This window comes from Microcaecilia unicolor, chromosome 4 (assembly GCF_901765095.1).
Source record: "Microcaecilia unicolor chromosome 4, aMicUni1.1, whole genome shotgun sequence".
NCBI classification, from domain to species: domain Eukaryota; kingdom Metazoa; phylum Chordata; class Amphibia; order Gymnophiona; family Siphonopidae; genus Microcaecilia; species Microcaecilia unicolor.
Window position 1 is genome coordinate 163,965,833 of NC_044034.1, and position 17,748 is coordinate 163,983,580.

The window sequence follows — 17,748 nt, forward strand, 5'->3', positions numbered from 1 at the left end:
GTAACTTCCTATTTCCGCGAGGGCAGGACACAGTGAGAGAAAACCCGTCCGAGGTGATCTGCCGCTTTCGCACAGAAGATGCTGCGCCTGCTGCTTTAGAGATTTTTTTTCTTTTAATTTAAATGAAGGGGGGTCAGATGGCTGGCAGAAGGGAGCAGAGGGTAGGTAGGTGGAGACTGTGAACTGCGGCGCCGACGGCCCAGGAGCAGGAGAGGGAGGTGACAGAAGTAGTGACTGAGGGGTGGGGGGTGGGGCGGTGATCCTGGAGGGGGGGGTGCGGCCTTGCCCTGGGCCCAGCTCAGTCTCTCGGCGGCCCTGAAGAAAGTTAAGCAACATAAGCATGAACACAGAATGTCTATTCTCTGTTTACATGCAAAAGGAAGAGGTAAAGAGTTTTGCAAACAAAGAAGACAAAGGAGCAGAAACCAAAAGAAAAATGTTTAAATATTTGTATTAAACCACAAAAAAGTTTATTCCAGACTTACTATGCTGCCTTCAGTACAAAATACCACAAAGCAGTTCACAAGCTAATAAAAATCAAGAAATGAATGAATAAAAGCCCTATATGACCATGAATTGGGGTTGCAGGGGAGCCGACTCAGAAATAATGTCATAAAGTACTTTTTCACGGAGAGGGTAGTAGTTACCTAGAAAGCCCTCCCACAGGAGGTGGTGGAGATGAAAGTGAATTCAAAAGTGTGTGGGATAAACACAAAGGAATTCTGTTTGGAAAAAATGGAAACAAACAAACAAACTTAGTAGTAACTAGGAAATAAAGCCAGTGCAATGCAGACTTCTACGATCTGAATCCTGATCATGGCTGGACAGATCTGGATAGGCTGGAGTGGAGCTTCGATGGCAGCTCCAGTAATTGAGAGCATGGCCAGTGCCAGGCAGACTTCTACATCCTGTCCCCTGAAAATGGCAAGGATAAATCAAGATCAAATATGCATATGAAATATTGCATCATGCCATATGCTATGAGTTTTTCTTGTTGGGCAGACTGGATGGATCATCTGCCCTCATCTACTGTGTTTCAGCAGAACACCTGCATTGGGATATAAAATCACAAAAAAAACTATCATTGTTATTAAATTGTTATTAAATCTCCTCAGCCGGCACTTCACCTAACGGTGGTGCTTATGATATCATTTCACCAGAAGGAGTCTCAGCAATTGACCCACTCATGTCTGGAAGGAGTGACATAGCTTGCAGCGTCCCAAAAGACCTGGCTGGGATTCCAAACAGCAATAGTGTACGCAGCAATCTGTTTGTTGCAAAGGAGGAAAAAACACTCGTCGAGAGGGCTGTCCAGAGGATTTCCCCCGACGCTTATTTCTCATTCTGAATATGAATTCTCTATACTTGACTGTTTAATCTACTCTGTCACTTATGAACTTTAATGCAATACCACTTTGTATTTCTCATTCCGGAAATGGCGATCGCCATTACGTAATAATTTAAGCCTGCAAATAGGTGGGAAAATGTGGGATACAAATGCAACAAATAAATAAATAAATATCTTGCTTGTGACCAAGAGATAGCAAATGATCTTAAGGACACAGTGACACAGAAAGAAGAATTTTCTTTTAGCCTAAAATATTTTAAGCTGTCAATTCAGCACCAGTTCTGCTCCTCAGCAAAGTATCTCAGCAAGGAAACGTAAATAGAAAGCAGATCCCAAATCTCAAAGTGCTGAAGTATTAAAGAAAGGCCAGAGTCAGTCTCCATCCCTAAACTTTTACAAGTGTCCTAACGAACAAAAGGAGGGAGCAAGAGTCCACAGTACATCAGTGGCATAGTCACAGGGTTGTAGCAGGCTAGTTGCCACCCAGACAGTTCCCATCTACCAATTTCCACCTGGAAAATTCTCTCCTAGGACTTTTCCCTAAGGTAGACAGTTCTCTCTCAGGACTGTTTCCCCCTGGCTATTTCTTACTGGCATGCAGGTTTTGTAGTTTTTTTCTTATGTTGGTATTCAGTTGTTTTTTTTAATTCATTGTGGGGGTCTTTTACTAAGGTGCGCTGGCGTTTTAGCACACACTAAAAATAGGCACGCGCTAAACGCTAAAGATGCCCATAGGAATACATTGGCGTCTTTAGCGTTTAGCGCGTGCCTATTTTTAGCATGTGCTAAAAACGCCAGCGTGCCTTAGTAAAATACCCCCTGTATCTTTTTATGAGAAGTGTTGCTGTGTGGCGTGGATGTGTTGGTCATATTTTGTGTATGTATGTATATATATATATATATATATATTTCATGTTCTTTATTCATTTAGATTTTTTCTGTGTGTGTGTGGTGTGGCATGTTAAAGGTAATGCTTGGGGGAGGTGGCATTGCCCCCCTCCCCCAAATCTTCTGGAAGGAGAAAGGGAAGGAGATAAATTTCAGACTGTGATGTTTCATGATTGTTAAGGGTGGGAATTGTCCTCCCTGGAGAGGTGACAATTTTCCAGACGGGGATTGGTGAGTGGGAACTGTCCAGGTGAGACCCAACCTAGAACCCACGGGGTGGGACCCTAAGGGCCTGGGCCTCCCACTTTGTGCTCAGGCTCCCTCCAAAATTGTGGCACCAAATGTGTTTCTGGTGAGGATGCTGAAACCGTGCCAGCCAAAGAGATTCGTCACCAGATCCCCTGGCCATGCTGTCTGAGCAGCAGGAAGTCAGCAGGGTGCTCCAGCCACTGTACATGCTCAGCTCATGCAATTGAACTGAGCATGCGCAGAAGTGCTGACGTCAGAGGCTGGAGCAGCGTGCTTACTGCCTTACTCGTCAGGCAGCACATCTCCGGACTCTAGTGGAGAATGTCTTCGGCTGATGGGACTTGAGCATCCCCATCTGAAAAGGGTATAATTGGGGGGGGGGGGGGGAGAACTGAGAGGAAATGCTTGCCCCCCCCCCAAAAAAAAAAAATCTTCTGGCTACGCCTCTGCAGCATATAGACAAAAAGAAGCTATAGAATTTGCCAAACAAAAGACAAAGCTAAGAATTAGGCCAGCAATCAAGGAAAAACTGGCTAAAGCTCGTATACGGCAGGAAATACAGAGTTACTTCAGAAACCACAAGCATAGTAACATAGTAGATGACAGCAGATAAAGACCTGTATGGTCTATCCAGTCTCCCCAACAAGATAAAGTCATTACATAAGGTATGATGTGATACTTGATTTGTCCTTACCATTTTCAGAGCATAGACAGTAGAAGTTTGTCTGGCATGGTCCTTTTCTAAAACTTCAGAAGTTGTCATCGAAGCCCCTGAAAAGCTCCACTCCAACCCATCCAAATCTATTCAGCCACGATCAGGGCACAGACCGTAGAAGTCTGCCCAGCAGTGGCCTTGTTTTCCAATTACTGGTATTACCACCTAATCTCCGCTAAGCTTCTTTGGATCCATTCCTTTCAAACAGGATTTCTTTGTGTTTATCCCACACATTTTTGAATTCCATTACTGTTTTCATCTTCACCACCTCCCGCAGGAGGGCATTCCAGGTATCTACCACCTTCTCAGTGAAAAAATACTTCCTGACATTATTCCTCAGTCGGCCCCCCCCCCCCTTTCAACCTTAATTCATGTCCTCTAGTTCTACCACCTTCTCATCTCTAGAAAAGGTTTGTTTGTGGATTAATACCGTTCAAATATTTGAACGTCCGTATCATATCACCCTCATTTCTCCTTTCCTCTAGGGTATACCTGTTCAGGTCCTCAAGTTCCTCCTCATACGTCTTGCTATACAAACCCCATACCATTTTTGTGGCATTTCTTTGAACCTCTTCAAATCTTTTTACATCCTTAGCAAGATACAGCCTCCAAAACTGAACACAGTTGGGGCCTCACAAACAACTTGTACAGGGGCATCAACACCTCCTTTCTTCTGCTGGTTCTACCCCTCTCTATGTAGCCTAGCATCCTTCTGGCCGTGGCCACTGCCTTGTCACATTGTTTCCTCACCTTGAGATCCTCAGACATCATCACCCCAAGGTCCCTCTCCTCCCCAATCTCTCCCCTCCTATCTGGTACATCTCTTGGATTTCTGCACCCCAAGTGCATCACTCTGCACTTTTTGGCATTAACTTTTAACTATATATTAGTACTGAATTATCAAAATATCCTAGGTTTAAGAGAATTTCTGTTTTTTTAATAATATTTAAACCCACAAACTTCAACAGAAAATCAAAATTGAATCAAAAAATATCTTTTTTATGCTAATATTTTAGTGCTCAGTATTTTAGTGACATTGTGCCTTTTACTGAAGGTACAAGATTTTCATAAACAAACTAGACATTTGTTATTACACATCACAGCACCACCCTTCCTGCCTGCCATGTACTAAAACATTTTTTTTCAAATGCTGGATCTCTTGTAACAGTTCACGTATCTTATGATGAGTAGCAGTCTCGCAGGTGATGGTTAAGGTGGTATTCATTTCCAAACAGAGTGTCTTCCCACTTTCAGCATCAGTGAGTGTATAGTGAATTAAACCAAAATGTTCATACCAATCAATTGAAAAAAAATTTTGTGGTATATGGCAGGCAGAAAATACTGAGCATTAAAACATTAACGTAAAAATGATATTTTTTCTGTTGATGTTTCTGAGTTAAAATATTATTTAAAAAAATTAAATTTTAACTGCCAGATCTTTGACCATTCTTCTATTTTTTAGAGATCTCTTTTCATGGTTTCTGCACCCTCCGGGGTAGCCACACATCAAAACCTGACACATGAATGGTTAAAAAGGGGTGAATTCAAACATAAATATGAGATTTGATACACAACCCATGAATCTAACATTTCTTACCTAGGATCCTATCTATGGAACTCCTCCTCTTAGAAATCTGCACAGAACCATCATAAAAAAATTCAAGTCCTTGGTGAAAACATGGTAATTTTGGTTAACTTGCACTCATTTTATCCTCACAAGCTGCCCCTCCTCTCCTTTTCTCGCTAACCTACGATTGTGCCTTGATATTTTTATTATTGTAAACTGTGTAGAGGCACATTATGCTTTATTGGCAGTATGTCAAGTCTTCCTAAATAAATAATTGCAGCACAAGTTTGTGGGTTGTGGACAAAAGGTTCACAGGCAGCTTAGAGAAAACTGGTAAAACATCATGCGGCTTTTGCAACACTAAACTGGGTGTGATGTGCTGATGTCAGAAAAATTGCACACACAAAGGGAGAATAAGGGAGCACATGTCATCCAAGGGACGGTATGTAAACACTAACACTGCTGTACCAGAAAAACATTGGGATCATGACTCGGACAGAATTATAGAAAACAAAGAAATTCTGAAATTCCTGGGACATTTCTATTCCCGCAAATAAAAGGCTTGATGCAAGAAAACCAGACATTGTGCTAAAGGAGAAAAAGCACAAGAACACTACTAATAGAAGTGTCAGTGTAAAGAGACTATTCTGCACTATTTGTGGAGAAAGAGAAGATCTTCTTTGGATCTTCAAGGACTAACAAATGCAATCAGAACACAAGAATATGGGGAAGATACAGAAATTATGCCAATTCTATTGGGCACCACTGCCCTGATTTAAAATTTATTTATTTATATGTAACATTTATATCCCACATTTTCCCAGGCTCAATGTGGCTTACATAATATTGTAAAGGCGATCGCCAATTCCGGTAGATGATAAACAAATACAATTTAAAATAAGGGTTAGGTAAGGTTAGAGGAAACAGGTACAAAAAGGGACAAGGAAATAAAGGAATAGATAATGTCCAAGGCGATGTAGGGTATTGATGCATTGCAGAGTTGAGGTATTTAAGTAGGGCCGATAGGGTAGGCCTTGCAAAACAGATAGGTCTTTAATGATCGCCTGAAGTTTTGATGGTCATGAATCGCTTTCATACTCTTTGGTAGTGCATTCCACATTTGTGTACTTAAGTAAGAAAAATTGGAAAATGAATTTTTGAGTGCATCTTGATGTGTTGCTTGTGCATATTACACTTTACAATCTCCTGAAGGAGGCGCTCTTTGGAGCAATGTGAGTGCTGAGGCAGTCTGAGAGACTGAAGTAATCTCCAACATACTGTCATACAAGTGAGATTAACGTATGTCATGATAATCCATTTTGAGTGGAAGCTGGTAAATTCAACTTCTGACAGTAGTTGACTGAGAAGTTCATATTAAGGAGCATTTTCATCTTTAGGAATATATAGAAATAAAACAAAACATTAAAAAGATAATAAGATGATGATACCTTTTTTATTGGACTAACTTATGTTTTTTGATTAGCTTTCAAATTCAAAGGTAACCCTTCTTATCCTTAGGAATGAAAGAAGCTCCTTGTCCCTGCTCATAGGATCTTCAGGGTATCAGTCTCTGATGTATTTGACAATAGCAAATGTGTTTTACCTTGACCCCTATTGCTGCATATTGTATATAACTGCCTTTTAGCGACTGTGCAGGTGTGATGTGAACTGGATAATACCCAGAAGTGGTTCATATTTCACAAGCTCTCTTTGACAGGCCTCAAGTAAAGTCATTCTGAGATGTCAGTCTGTCAGAGAGGACTGTGCCTTTCAGCAACCGTATGTGTGTATTTGTTTCTCGGTATGTGTATATATCTTTCCCTTTCACAGGATAATTTCCAAAGCATTCTAGCCATGTTAAAACCATCTCTTAAGATTGCCCTTCTCTGGCTGGCCCAAAGTCCTGGTGAGCATCCATAGGATGCACACTTTTAGCCGGATTGTGAGGAGGCATTCTCGGGTGATTAGGTAGGTGGACGTTAGTTAAGCTTATAAATTTTAGGCATCCCACTCATTTGCCTAGATTTTTGAGCCTAATTTGAGACTTCAGTGTTAAGCTCTTTAATTTTTTTTTTTACCAGTCCTGATTCTACCCTTGTTGCCACTCACTTTTTAATGCTCTTAAATTTATAAGTTTAGTGCAATTATGAGTATAAAGTTATGCGCACAGCCCAAATAAATTTTCAAAGAGACCAAGACAGCAGTATAACTCTATAAGGAGCTGCTTTGCTAAACTGTTAGGTGCCAACATGCACCCAATGCAGCTGAAAATGGTGTCCTTCTGTAAGTGCCATTTTAGTGTGCGCTAATCCACATCCTGAAAAAACCTTTTCTTTTGTGAGTGGAGGCATTGCTGCCCTAATCAGCGCAGCTTCATTACCCCGTGCTAACAGGTTAGCATTGGATTACCTTATGAGCCCCAATCACCTACAAAATGGATAAGCGCTCACATTGTAATTTTTATTAATTGCAACATTAGCGCATGGCCATTAATACGGAAAATGAGCCATTTTATGGCTGTGGCAAAAATGGCCTTAGCACACAGGAAAACCCACGCAAAGGAATGCTAAGGCCGCAGCTTATAAAAGGGCCCCAAAGTTAGGAATATAGACCCCCTTTTACTAAGGCACGCTGACGTTTTTAGCACGAGCTAAATGTTAGAGACACCAATGCATTCCTATGGTTGTCTCTAACATTTAGCGTGCACGCTAAAAACGTGAGCGCACCTTATTAAAAGACCCCGCATAAATTCTTTGAATATGTGGCCCAAAGAGTTCAAGGCGGATCACAAAAACACAATGTTATAATGAACACAAAAACAACCTTAAGTAATACCAAGCAATATCCCACAGAAAACTAAGGGACCCTTTTACTAAGTCACGGTAGGCTCTACGCGTGTGCAGCACGCACCAAAATGAGACTGTTTCCAGGCTAGCACGCCCTCCTGGCGGTAATTTCAGATTTGGCATGCACCCATAACACCTGGATTATTTATTTATTTATTTCCTCCTACACGCACCAACTGGTCACTGCACACGTAGCGCCTGAGCCTTTACTGCTAGATCAATGGGTGGCGTTAAGGGCTCAGGCCGGTTTTGGGCACGTGCTGATTTCATTTTTACCGCAGGCCCTTTTCCCGTCCCATTAAAAAAAAAACATTTTTTTGTAGATGCGGTGAAAGCTGGCTCCAATACACGCACCTACACTACCTCAGGCCACTTTGTACCGCGGCTTAGTAAAAGGACCCCTAAATACCAAATAAAGAACAGGTCAGAAAATGCATACGATTGATCAGCAATCCAAAAAATTGCAAAACAACTGAGTTTTCCAGCCTCTTTGAAACAAAAAGCACAAGGGAGCAGCTCTAAGGTTAGATGGCAAATCCCTCCTTGCACGCTGTTACATTCCACTAATTGTCAGAATATATGGCTTTCAGATGAAATAGTCACATGTACTCTACATTAAATTTCAAAAGAGAATCTAGCTTTAAGTGTGCTAAATCAGTATATGTACACAGGGTGCCTTTGCCAAGTTGTGCCTGTGTGTTTCTATATTTTTGGAAATTATAAACAATCGTAATGTGATCTTATTCCTTGAATAATGACAATGAAATCCTATTTTGCCACTTGCTGTCCATTTCTCTCATCACCTTATCATAGTTTCCCCTTCTTTTCTCCCTTTTGCTTGTTTCCTTTCCCTCTCTTTTCTTTGTGTGTGTTCTTTCCCTCTGTCTTTCTGCCCTTTGGACCTCTTTCTCTCTTCTAGCTTTATCCCTCCTGACATAAACTTTCTGCTTTTCTCCTGCTTACTTCCTGTTTCCTTTTGCTATCTCTTTTCCTTGTCCCTTTCCCTCTTTTTTTCAACATTTTGTTGTCCCTTTCTTATTCTCTGTCACCCCTTCCCCCTTCACACTCTCCTTCTTCCTACTTGCATTCACTAGGAGATTCTTGTGCATTTTTTAACAAATAGCTGCCAGCTCTTATTATGAGTTTTTTTGAATATAAATAGCAATATTTAATGCATCTGCATCTTGACATTAACACTTAACACACTCAGATCTGGCAGCTCTCACTCCCTTCCTCTTCCCTGACTTCCCATTTCATGCCATTTTAAGCAATTTTACTGCTAAGGCAATGAGATTTATGATGGATTTCAAGGGAAAATATTAAATTCTCACTTAACAGTGCAGCTTGTTCAAATCTGCTTGGTACATGCAAGTAAAACCAGACAGAATTTGGTATTGAATAAAGCATGAAACAATTCTGAGAAGTGCTGGTTTGTGGTAAACCTTTTACTATGATCTTGTAGCCTTCTCTTTGCAGACTTTTGTTGTCTGCTGTTAAGCAGTCAGTCATCATTGGGATATCTCAGTGGTTCTCAGGCCCTAAAGTAAAATTCAGCTTTTCAGTACGTGCAAAGAGTCTTCTCAAGAGCAAACCTCCTTACGTTAAGAGTGCTTTGCAAGAAAGAAGGGCTATAGTTTTTCATATTAGTATAGTTATAAATACTCAAACATCTAACAAGCTTTAAACATGTTGAGGTAGCCCTAATTATTCCATTGTTGGCACATGTATACATTGCCATCAGTATACCTTATTCATGACTGCTTCACCTCCTGCTTGTCCAGTACAGAGACCCACATACATAGCTGTGTAAATTCACCTCACTTCTTTCTCACAGCATCCACTGTTATTCTGGTATAGAGACCAAGATTCACTGTAAATCCACCTCAGTCCTGCCTTGAAAACCAATTTTATACCTATGTTGTAGACTATGTAAGCACAGATTGTGACCAATGCATGGTTATGTTGTATGTAGGGGTGTCTCTAGAGTTAGCGTACGCTAAATTTTAGTGCCCACTAAATATGCTAGCGTGCCCTAGTAAACGTGGCCCTTAATGTATTAAACAGAAGCCAGTGACAGTAAAGTTTTTTAAACAAGGTTAAACCAGCTCTGCCCATCCTCTTTCCCTCAGCTCCCGTTGCTCACTTGCACCCTTCCCTTGTTGAGCCTTTATTACTCTCCCCACCACCCAGAGCCCCGCTGCTCCTTCTCACTCAAAGCTCCCAGTCCAGTCTGCCTGTCTTGACTAGCTTTCTCTGCTCTTAGAGGCTAGTTCTCTATACCAGTGTTTTCCAAGTCCAGTCCTGGGATACCCCTTACCAGTCAGGTTTTCAGGATAACCCACAATGAGTTTGCATGGACTTGATCTACATACACTGCCTCCATTATACTCAGATCTCTTTCATTCATATTCATTGTGGATATCCTGAAAACCTGACTGGCAAGGGGTACTCCAGGCTGGACTTGCAGAAACACTGCTCTATACATCACCTAAAGTTAGGCGCCAGGATGCTGCCTGTTACGTATGGATTCTATAGTGGAAGACGTGCAACTGCTATTATAGAATTGCTAGCGTAAGTCCACATTTACATGCCTAACAGTAGGTGTAAGTGGGCGCCCCAGACTCTAGGCAGTTAGGCAGATAAATGTTACTATTCTGTAGCCCGTGCACATAACTGCCTGACACGCCCCTGACCAGTCCGTGCCACCTTGAAGTTGTGTGTTCTGGAATTTGAGCACACAACTTATAGAATAGTAACTAAGGGTAGTGACGTGGTTAACAGCCAATTAGTATCAATTATACCAATAATTGGCAGTTAAGGCCAATTAGCATCTAATTAATCTATTACTTGCACAATTAACCTTATTCTGTACGTGGCATGTATGAATTTGCGCGCTAGTTGGAAACTTGGGCATGCAACTTCCTAAAATTAGGGGGTTAGTAACTTAGAGATGCATGGTGCCAGTATTCCACCATGCTTCCTGCTAATTATCATAACAATAGCAGGGGATTCTGGATATGATGTGGGGTAAAGAGCTAGCAACAGTGGCATGCTGGCTCAAAGAGGTTTTATGACAGGTGACAGCATGACGTCAAAATGTTGAAGCCGTCTCCCCCGCACAGCTGCCATGTTGTGTGACCCCAAACATTCACAGATGCTATTGAAAACAGAAGCATACTTATGTCGGGGGGGGGGGGGGGTCACCTTTTTTATTTGAAAGGTTCCCATATGTAACCTAAGATTTTTTTAAACCTCTTTTTGGGGGGGGCCACAACTAGGCCGCAAGGCTCAGGCAGAACCAGGGTCTTTTTTAAAGCTGCCCCCTACAAAAAGAAAGTCTTCTGCGGCTCAAAAAACAAGTTTGCTTCTCCAGAGCACCCAAGACCCCCCCCCCCCCCCCAAGCCAGAGGGTAAAAAAAAACCCTCAGGTTACATATTGGAAGCTTTAAAATTTAAATAGAAAACACACATAGGCAGTCATAAATCTCACAAGTATGCTGTTGTTTTCAGTAGTGTCTGCGAATGTTTGGGGTCACACAGTATGGCGGCAAGCTCTGCCCATTGATTTAGACCCATTTTCTTTCATCTGGGAATTTATGGGTAAAAAATCAGTTCAATTTTGCAATGAAGGACCTTAGCTATAGGGCAGGATGGTTTGATAATATAGACAACAAACTCTTCCCTGGGCTCTTTTCTGATCTGAAAACAGATCTGACAAATCCCACTCTCTGCCAGTCTGTGTCTTAACTGAAACAAGACCTTTCTTCTCCTTTCCTTCACTTTTCTTCACCCACCTGCAAACTCTTAAGATCATTGCAGATTATCATAGAGCATACTGTAGGTCGTAAACTTTGGTTTTCCTGGAAAAGAGACCAAAAGCTATACATAGGTATCCAGGAAAAAAATGGGATCACTGACCTCTATTAAATTGTCATTGTCCCACAGCTTCACATTTAGCTGCAGGTTCAGTCTGCCCTGTTCTTATTCATAACTTTCTAATTTGTCTAAGGTAATCAATAGAAATCAAACAGAATAAAACATGGAAAAGAAAATAAGATGATACCTTTTTTTATTGGACATAACTTAATACATTTCTTGATTAGCATTCAGTTGAGGCAGTGCATGCAAATCTCGTGCATATCCTAAAAACCTGATGGGACTAGGTGTACTCCGAGGACTGGGTTGGGAATGGCTGAAATAGTGTATTGCTGGTCACCCAGGTAAAATGATGTTTTCTTCTGTATAAGTCCTATGTATTTTGGTACTAACCTAGGCTCAGGATGTTGGATGAGTGAAGACAGAACTTGAAAAAAAGCCTTTCATTCAGCAGTGGGTGCTGGCTGATAATTATGAATGATGATGTCCTCTCGTGTTTAGTTGATTAAATATAGTAACAGAGATGAAGACAGAAAGGGTTTGGGAATTTAGCTCACATCTTTCCCAGAGGTTCAAGATGAGTTATATTTAAGTACAATAGGTTATGTAGAAAAGACTAATTGACACTCCAAAGTACTGAGCTACTATTATGCATTCTGGCAAAGCTGTATTTCAGCTGCTGTCTATAGTTACTATGGGGCAATTTTCAGAAAATTTATCCAGTTAACTTTAGAGTTTAATGGATAAATATTTCATTTAAAAAATTGGGATTGTGGGCTTCTGAGAAGATAACGTTTACTAGACATCTTGATGTCCATCCAAAAGATATCCAGATAAATAGAGAAGGGCTGAAAGGTGTTATGGGTGTCATGCTAAAACCTTAAACAAGATAGAGAATGAGCACAGCCTTATCTGGTTGTCTTTTTTTCTTTCTTTCTGTCTTTGTTTAAAATCATTCCCTTTATATAGTACATCAAAGTGAGTTCCATTCGGGTATGCTGTGCATTTCCCTGTCCCCAGGGACCTAAGGTAAATCACACTTAACTTTAGGATCACTAAGTTATTTAGCAGTGAGAATACTGCTAGGGGATCAGAGCATCATTTTGAACTTGGGTGTTGACAGAGTAGGAGCATCCAGGGAGCATTCCTTCCCCTATCTAGACCCCTGGGAAACCCCTTTTAAGATCAAGGGTCAGGGGTGAGATGTGTGTAAATGGTGATGTTGAGGTGTTCAGGAAAATATGGTTTCATTTTGTTCCATTGGTGGAGGAGTCAGGGGAGCGAGGAGATGTGGATTTCTCTTTCACCTGCTCCATTTTTAGACACCAGATATATGGGCCCTTTTACTAAGTTGCACTGAAAAATGGCCTGTAGTAGTGTAGATGTGTGCTTTGGGCACACGCAGAACCATTTTTTCAGCACACCTGTAAAAAATGCCTTTTTTTAAATTTTTGCCGAAAATGGACGTGCGGCAAAATGAAAATTGCCACATGTCCATTTTGGGTCTGAGACTTTACCGCCAGACATTGACCTAGTGGTAATGTCTCGCATGGTAACCGGGCAGTAATGGTCAATGCGTGTAAAATGCCGATTACCGCCCATGCGCCAGAAAATAAATATATTTTCAGGCGCACGTAAAAAATGAAATTACCGCACGGGCCACGTGATAGCTGGGTGGTAACTCAGAATTGCCACGCGTTGAGCACGCATAGGTGCATATGTGGCTTAGTAAAAGGGCCCCATAAACAGGCAGCTGGCACTTGTGCCTGTCTTGGGAGAGGTGCAAAAGCTTCAGAGGAATTTTTGAAAAGAGACATGTATTCTTATTGTGAAAAGAGAGGTCCACATCCACTTTGTGGTCACACTCAAACCAGACATCCCCATCATTCTGCCTTAAAATCACTGCTTCCTAGGGATGTAGTAACTTACTAAAATTGCTGTTTGCACATGTATGAAATCTGGATGTGTAAATGTTGCTATGTACATACAAAATGATCTTTGTATCTTGTGCCTTTATTCTTTTCCAGGGTATGCATATTTAGAATTTTACATCTCATTTTTTAGGATTTTTAATGAAAACCTCATATGATTTTGGTAGCCTTGTCCCTCAGAGGGGGAGGAGGTTTTGGTTATCTCATATGATTTTGGACTTCTTCCATCTTATCTAGGTAATTGTGTTTACCTCTATTGCAAAGGCTGGTTTCATGAGAAAAAAAAATGTCAAAATGGAACTCTCAACCCATTGTCATTTTGGAATCTGAGAGAAAGAGGAGAATTCAGTCCCAGTGAAAGCAGAAGCCGTGTGGTGTAATATTGTGATTACAGGACTGGGTTATGAGTGGGATTTGTATTCTGTTTCAGAGAGATACACAAGATATAGTGGAAGTGTCTTTCCTCTTTCTATTCCCAATCCAAAATCTATCCTGGACTGGTTTTCTGACCTCTCACCTCCTAAAGGATCTAGTATTAGCAATGTTTTTATTCCATTTTTCTTGTTTTCTGTAGTTTATTTCAAAAATTTTAAATGCAAAATAAATTTGGGTCTGTTAGTCTATCCATCTGCATGTTTTGGGGACAGAAGACATTTAAATTGAAGGAGCTGTCCAGACCATAGTGCTGAAAAGCAGTCAAATGGAAGTTCAGGTAACAGTGCTTTCAAATGCCCAAGAAGCATTCATTGAATAAACCCCTGACTTTATTGGGCATTCTTGTTGATTTTATTCATAAATTAACAGTAAATACAATCCTGTATAGTAGAGAAAGATTAAATACAATTTCTTTCTGTGCTGGCATTGTTAATTAGTCCTTGCTTCTGATGTGAGTGTTAGTTGTAACTTTGATTGTAGGTGAATGTGTGTAAATAGAAATCAAATGACTTGAGTAGGAATGAAAAAGTCAAGGACAACTGGTTATCATATGAAGCTGTGAAGGGAGGGAGGTGCAAAAATGTGATAGAATATTTTTTCACTTAGAGTGGTATACACCTGGGACATGCTTCCAGTGGCGATAACTATGTGAAATTTAAAAAAAAAACTCTGCAAAATTACAGGCCCTGAAGTTAATACATTTCATATTGAGAATGGCAGATTGGAAAAACTACACACTAGCCCCTGCAAATTTGGATGTGTGCTAATTTGTGTATGCATTTTAGTTACTTAGAGCCAATTAGCACCAAATATTGGGCATTAATAATCAATTTCTGTAGCTAATTAGCAATAATTGAATTTATGCACACATTTTTATAGTTGCTTTTCTATAAAGATGTGCATGTAAATTTTTCCATGTGAATCTGAAAGGGGCGTGGCCACGGGGGAGCATGGGCAGGTCAGGGACATTTCTGGAATTTGTGTACATTGTTATAGAATTTGGAGTATCCTCGCCTAATTTACACATGAGGATTTACACCAGGATTCAGCTGGTATAAATCCTCCCACCCAAAGTTAGGTGTGGATCCTGGCACTAAGTGCTATTCTATAAATGGCACCCAGCCTAGATCACTGTTTATAGAATAGTGCTTAGAACATATTTTTTTCTGCACCCAAATTTGGGGGGCATTTACAGAATTGAATCCTAGCAGAATATCTCACATTTAGTCATGTAGAACCAAGGAGATGGCATGATGTCACAAGGCTGAAGTCAGTCTCCACCCAAGGAGATTTTAATTCTCAATGCAGCCGCCACCATCTTGGTTCACTAATTAAATTGATAGGGCGAGAAGCTCCGCCTACCAGCTTCAGCCCACATACAGGGCCAGATAGGCTCATGCCTTCTCCTGTTATCAACCCTATTTGCGTAGAACAGAGACAATCCCTATCAAATACAGAACAAGTGAGCAGAAATTGCAAATAGAAATGTGCACGCACAAACTAAACTGAAACCTTAGGAAACCACCCTATGTGTGCAGGGCCAGCTTAACAATTAGTCAGAATAGACAGCAGCATCTGTTATGGGGGGGGAGGGCGGGAAGAGCATCAAGCAGCAGCTGCAGTGAAAACCAAATAGGTCCTGACAGCCACACAAACTTATACATATTTTTACCTGTTCGGAGGGAGGCCAGTTTTCAAAGTCCATTTATCTGGGCAACTAGTTTTTGGAAGTTATTCTTAGAGTTAATTTTATAAGGGACTTATTTATGCAGAACAGCATTTTACACACTCAAGTGGGCAGTTATAAAATTGCCCCAGTGCATACATGCATAAAAGTAAGCACTTGGAAAACACAGGGGTCAGATTTCAAAAGGAGTTATACGTTTCTAGCAGACGGGTAAAGGAAAGGTATTTGAAGAAATAAAATAGTTTATTCAATCAAACTAAAACGTAGGCATAAAACCTGATAAAGTCATGTTTCACCCGTAGGCTGTGTCAGAGGCTGATTTGCTATTGAGAATGTTGAGCGGCTTTTATTGATTTATACTCATAGGCTCAGTTACAGTGAGCATCTCTTCATAAAGGTGCTTAATAAATCCCAATAAATAAACAAATTTGTCTGATTGCCAGTTTCCAATTTAGACATTGGCATCTTTCATATTGTGTTCTTTGTTCCTTGAGACAGCCTATGAGCTGATTCCTACCAATCTTCACAGCTTAGCTGGCTACTAGAGAGCGAAATCATGGGCTGTTCCCAGAGAGCCCTGTCTGGGCATACAGTAGGGTAACAGCCTAACACAGAGTGAGTGGAGGGACTTCGGGAGAGGGGGGAGGGAGCTAGATGCCCCAGGATAATGGTTTTTGAGCTCAAGGAAGATCAGGGCCCCATTTCCACCTCAGCCCCTGAGGACAGATTGCATCACAATGAGGACAAGGAGTGGCACTGTCCCTCAGAGGGGGAGGAGGTTTTGGTTATCCACCTATTTTGCATGAGGAACTGTCAATGTGGATTACAGAAGTACTTACTGAGGAGTCCATAGAGGATGATCCAATTTTGGAGGGCTAATGCAGTTGAGCAGATCTTTATCCTTTCATAAGGATCTCAGAAGAATGTGGGATTCTCCAGAGGCACTACTGAAAATAGCAGGATCATAAGGAAGCTGTTCTCATTACTGCAGGAAGACTTAGAGCAAATGTTTTGCCTTCCCAGTGTAAAGACTGGTGACAGCAGTTGAAGATAATCCCAGGCTTTCATTACCAAAGCAGCGGCTAGGAATCAGGTCCCCCCTGGCCATTTTGCTTTGTGATCCTAGCAAGCCTGTATGTTACGCTGCATGGAAGACATACAGCCAGCTGACAAAATAGCCACGTTTTCTGCTGGTAGGAAACAGTATGGTGTCATGACTTCACCGTCACCTGCCCAATCCATACCGCCTGGAGCCCCAAAGATGGCTAACGCAGCCTGTCATAAAACCTGACAGGGCCATGTTTTTGCTCATAGGCTGTTCAGCTTAGCTTAGTTTATTTAGCTTGGTGTACTGCTATATAGAAGAACCGACAAAGCACTATTAGAATAAAAAGAAAAGCCAAAGAATAGAAAAGGAGAAAGGGAAAGTTGCACATGCAGATACAATTGGAAGAAAGAAAGGCATGCCAAAAAAGCCCATGCACCCTACTCTGTGTCAGTACCCTGTCAGCAGTGCACATTGATGGAGAATGTGCAAGCAGATCTTATCAGCTGGAATGTACAGGACCTGGGCGAGTGGAAACTAGAAATGCCAAGGCTGCAGATGGTGATGGATCACTGGGGCCTGCCAGTGTTTTACTTGATGGCATCTCATCAGAATGTCAAGGTTGCATCATTCTTCAGTTGAGAAGAGACCTCAATGCTTGGCATCGACACTCTGATTCAAATTTGGCCACAGGAGAGTCCCATATAAAATTTTGAGGAGGGGGGTTCCTCCCAGATGTAGCCCTACAGCATTCCCTCTGCTGTATCCTGCCCATATGGAAACAGGAAGTTCCATCAGAAAAGATGGGATGAGAGAGAGGGAAGGCTCTGGGGCTGACAAAGGCAGCATATGAGAATCATTGCCGCTGACACAGACTTCCACAAGGAATGACAAATTTTTAAGGTAGTCTGGGGAGGGGGCTTAGAGGGGGAGATATGCCGGACTACAGATGGGAGAGAAAGTTGAAAGAGAGAGGGAGATGCTGGACCCAGGAATGGAGGGGATGGAGAGAGAGAGAGAGAGAGATACTGGATCTGCCTGCCCTTGATTGATAGCATCTCCTCCTGGTGGGAAAGGTCATACTAGGTAATTAGCAGAAGAGAAAGCACTCAGATCTGAGTGGAGCCCATTCCTGTCCTGTAGAAATATCATTGTTCTGTA

The 17,748-nt window shown here is 41.4% G+C and overlaps 1 protein-coding gene across 1 annotated transcript in view; it reads left to right on the forward strand.

The window, feature by feature from the left end:
- LOC115468813 (transmembrane protein 263-like) overlaps positions 1-17,748 on the forward strand; it is a 352,513-nt gene that overhangs the window by 250,818 nt on the left and 83,947 nt on the right. The gene's annotated exons all lie outside the window — the stretch shown is intronic.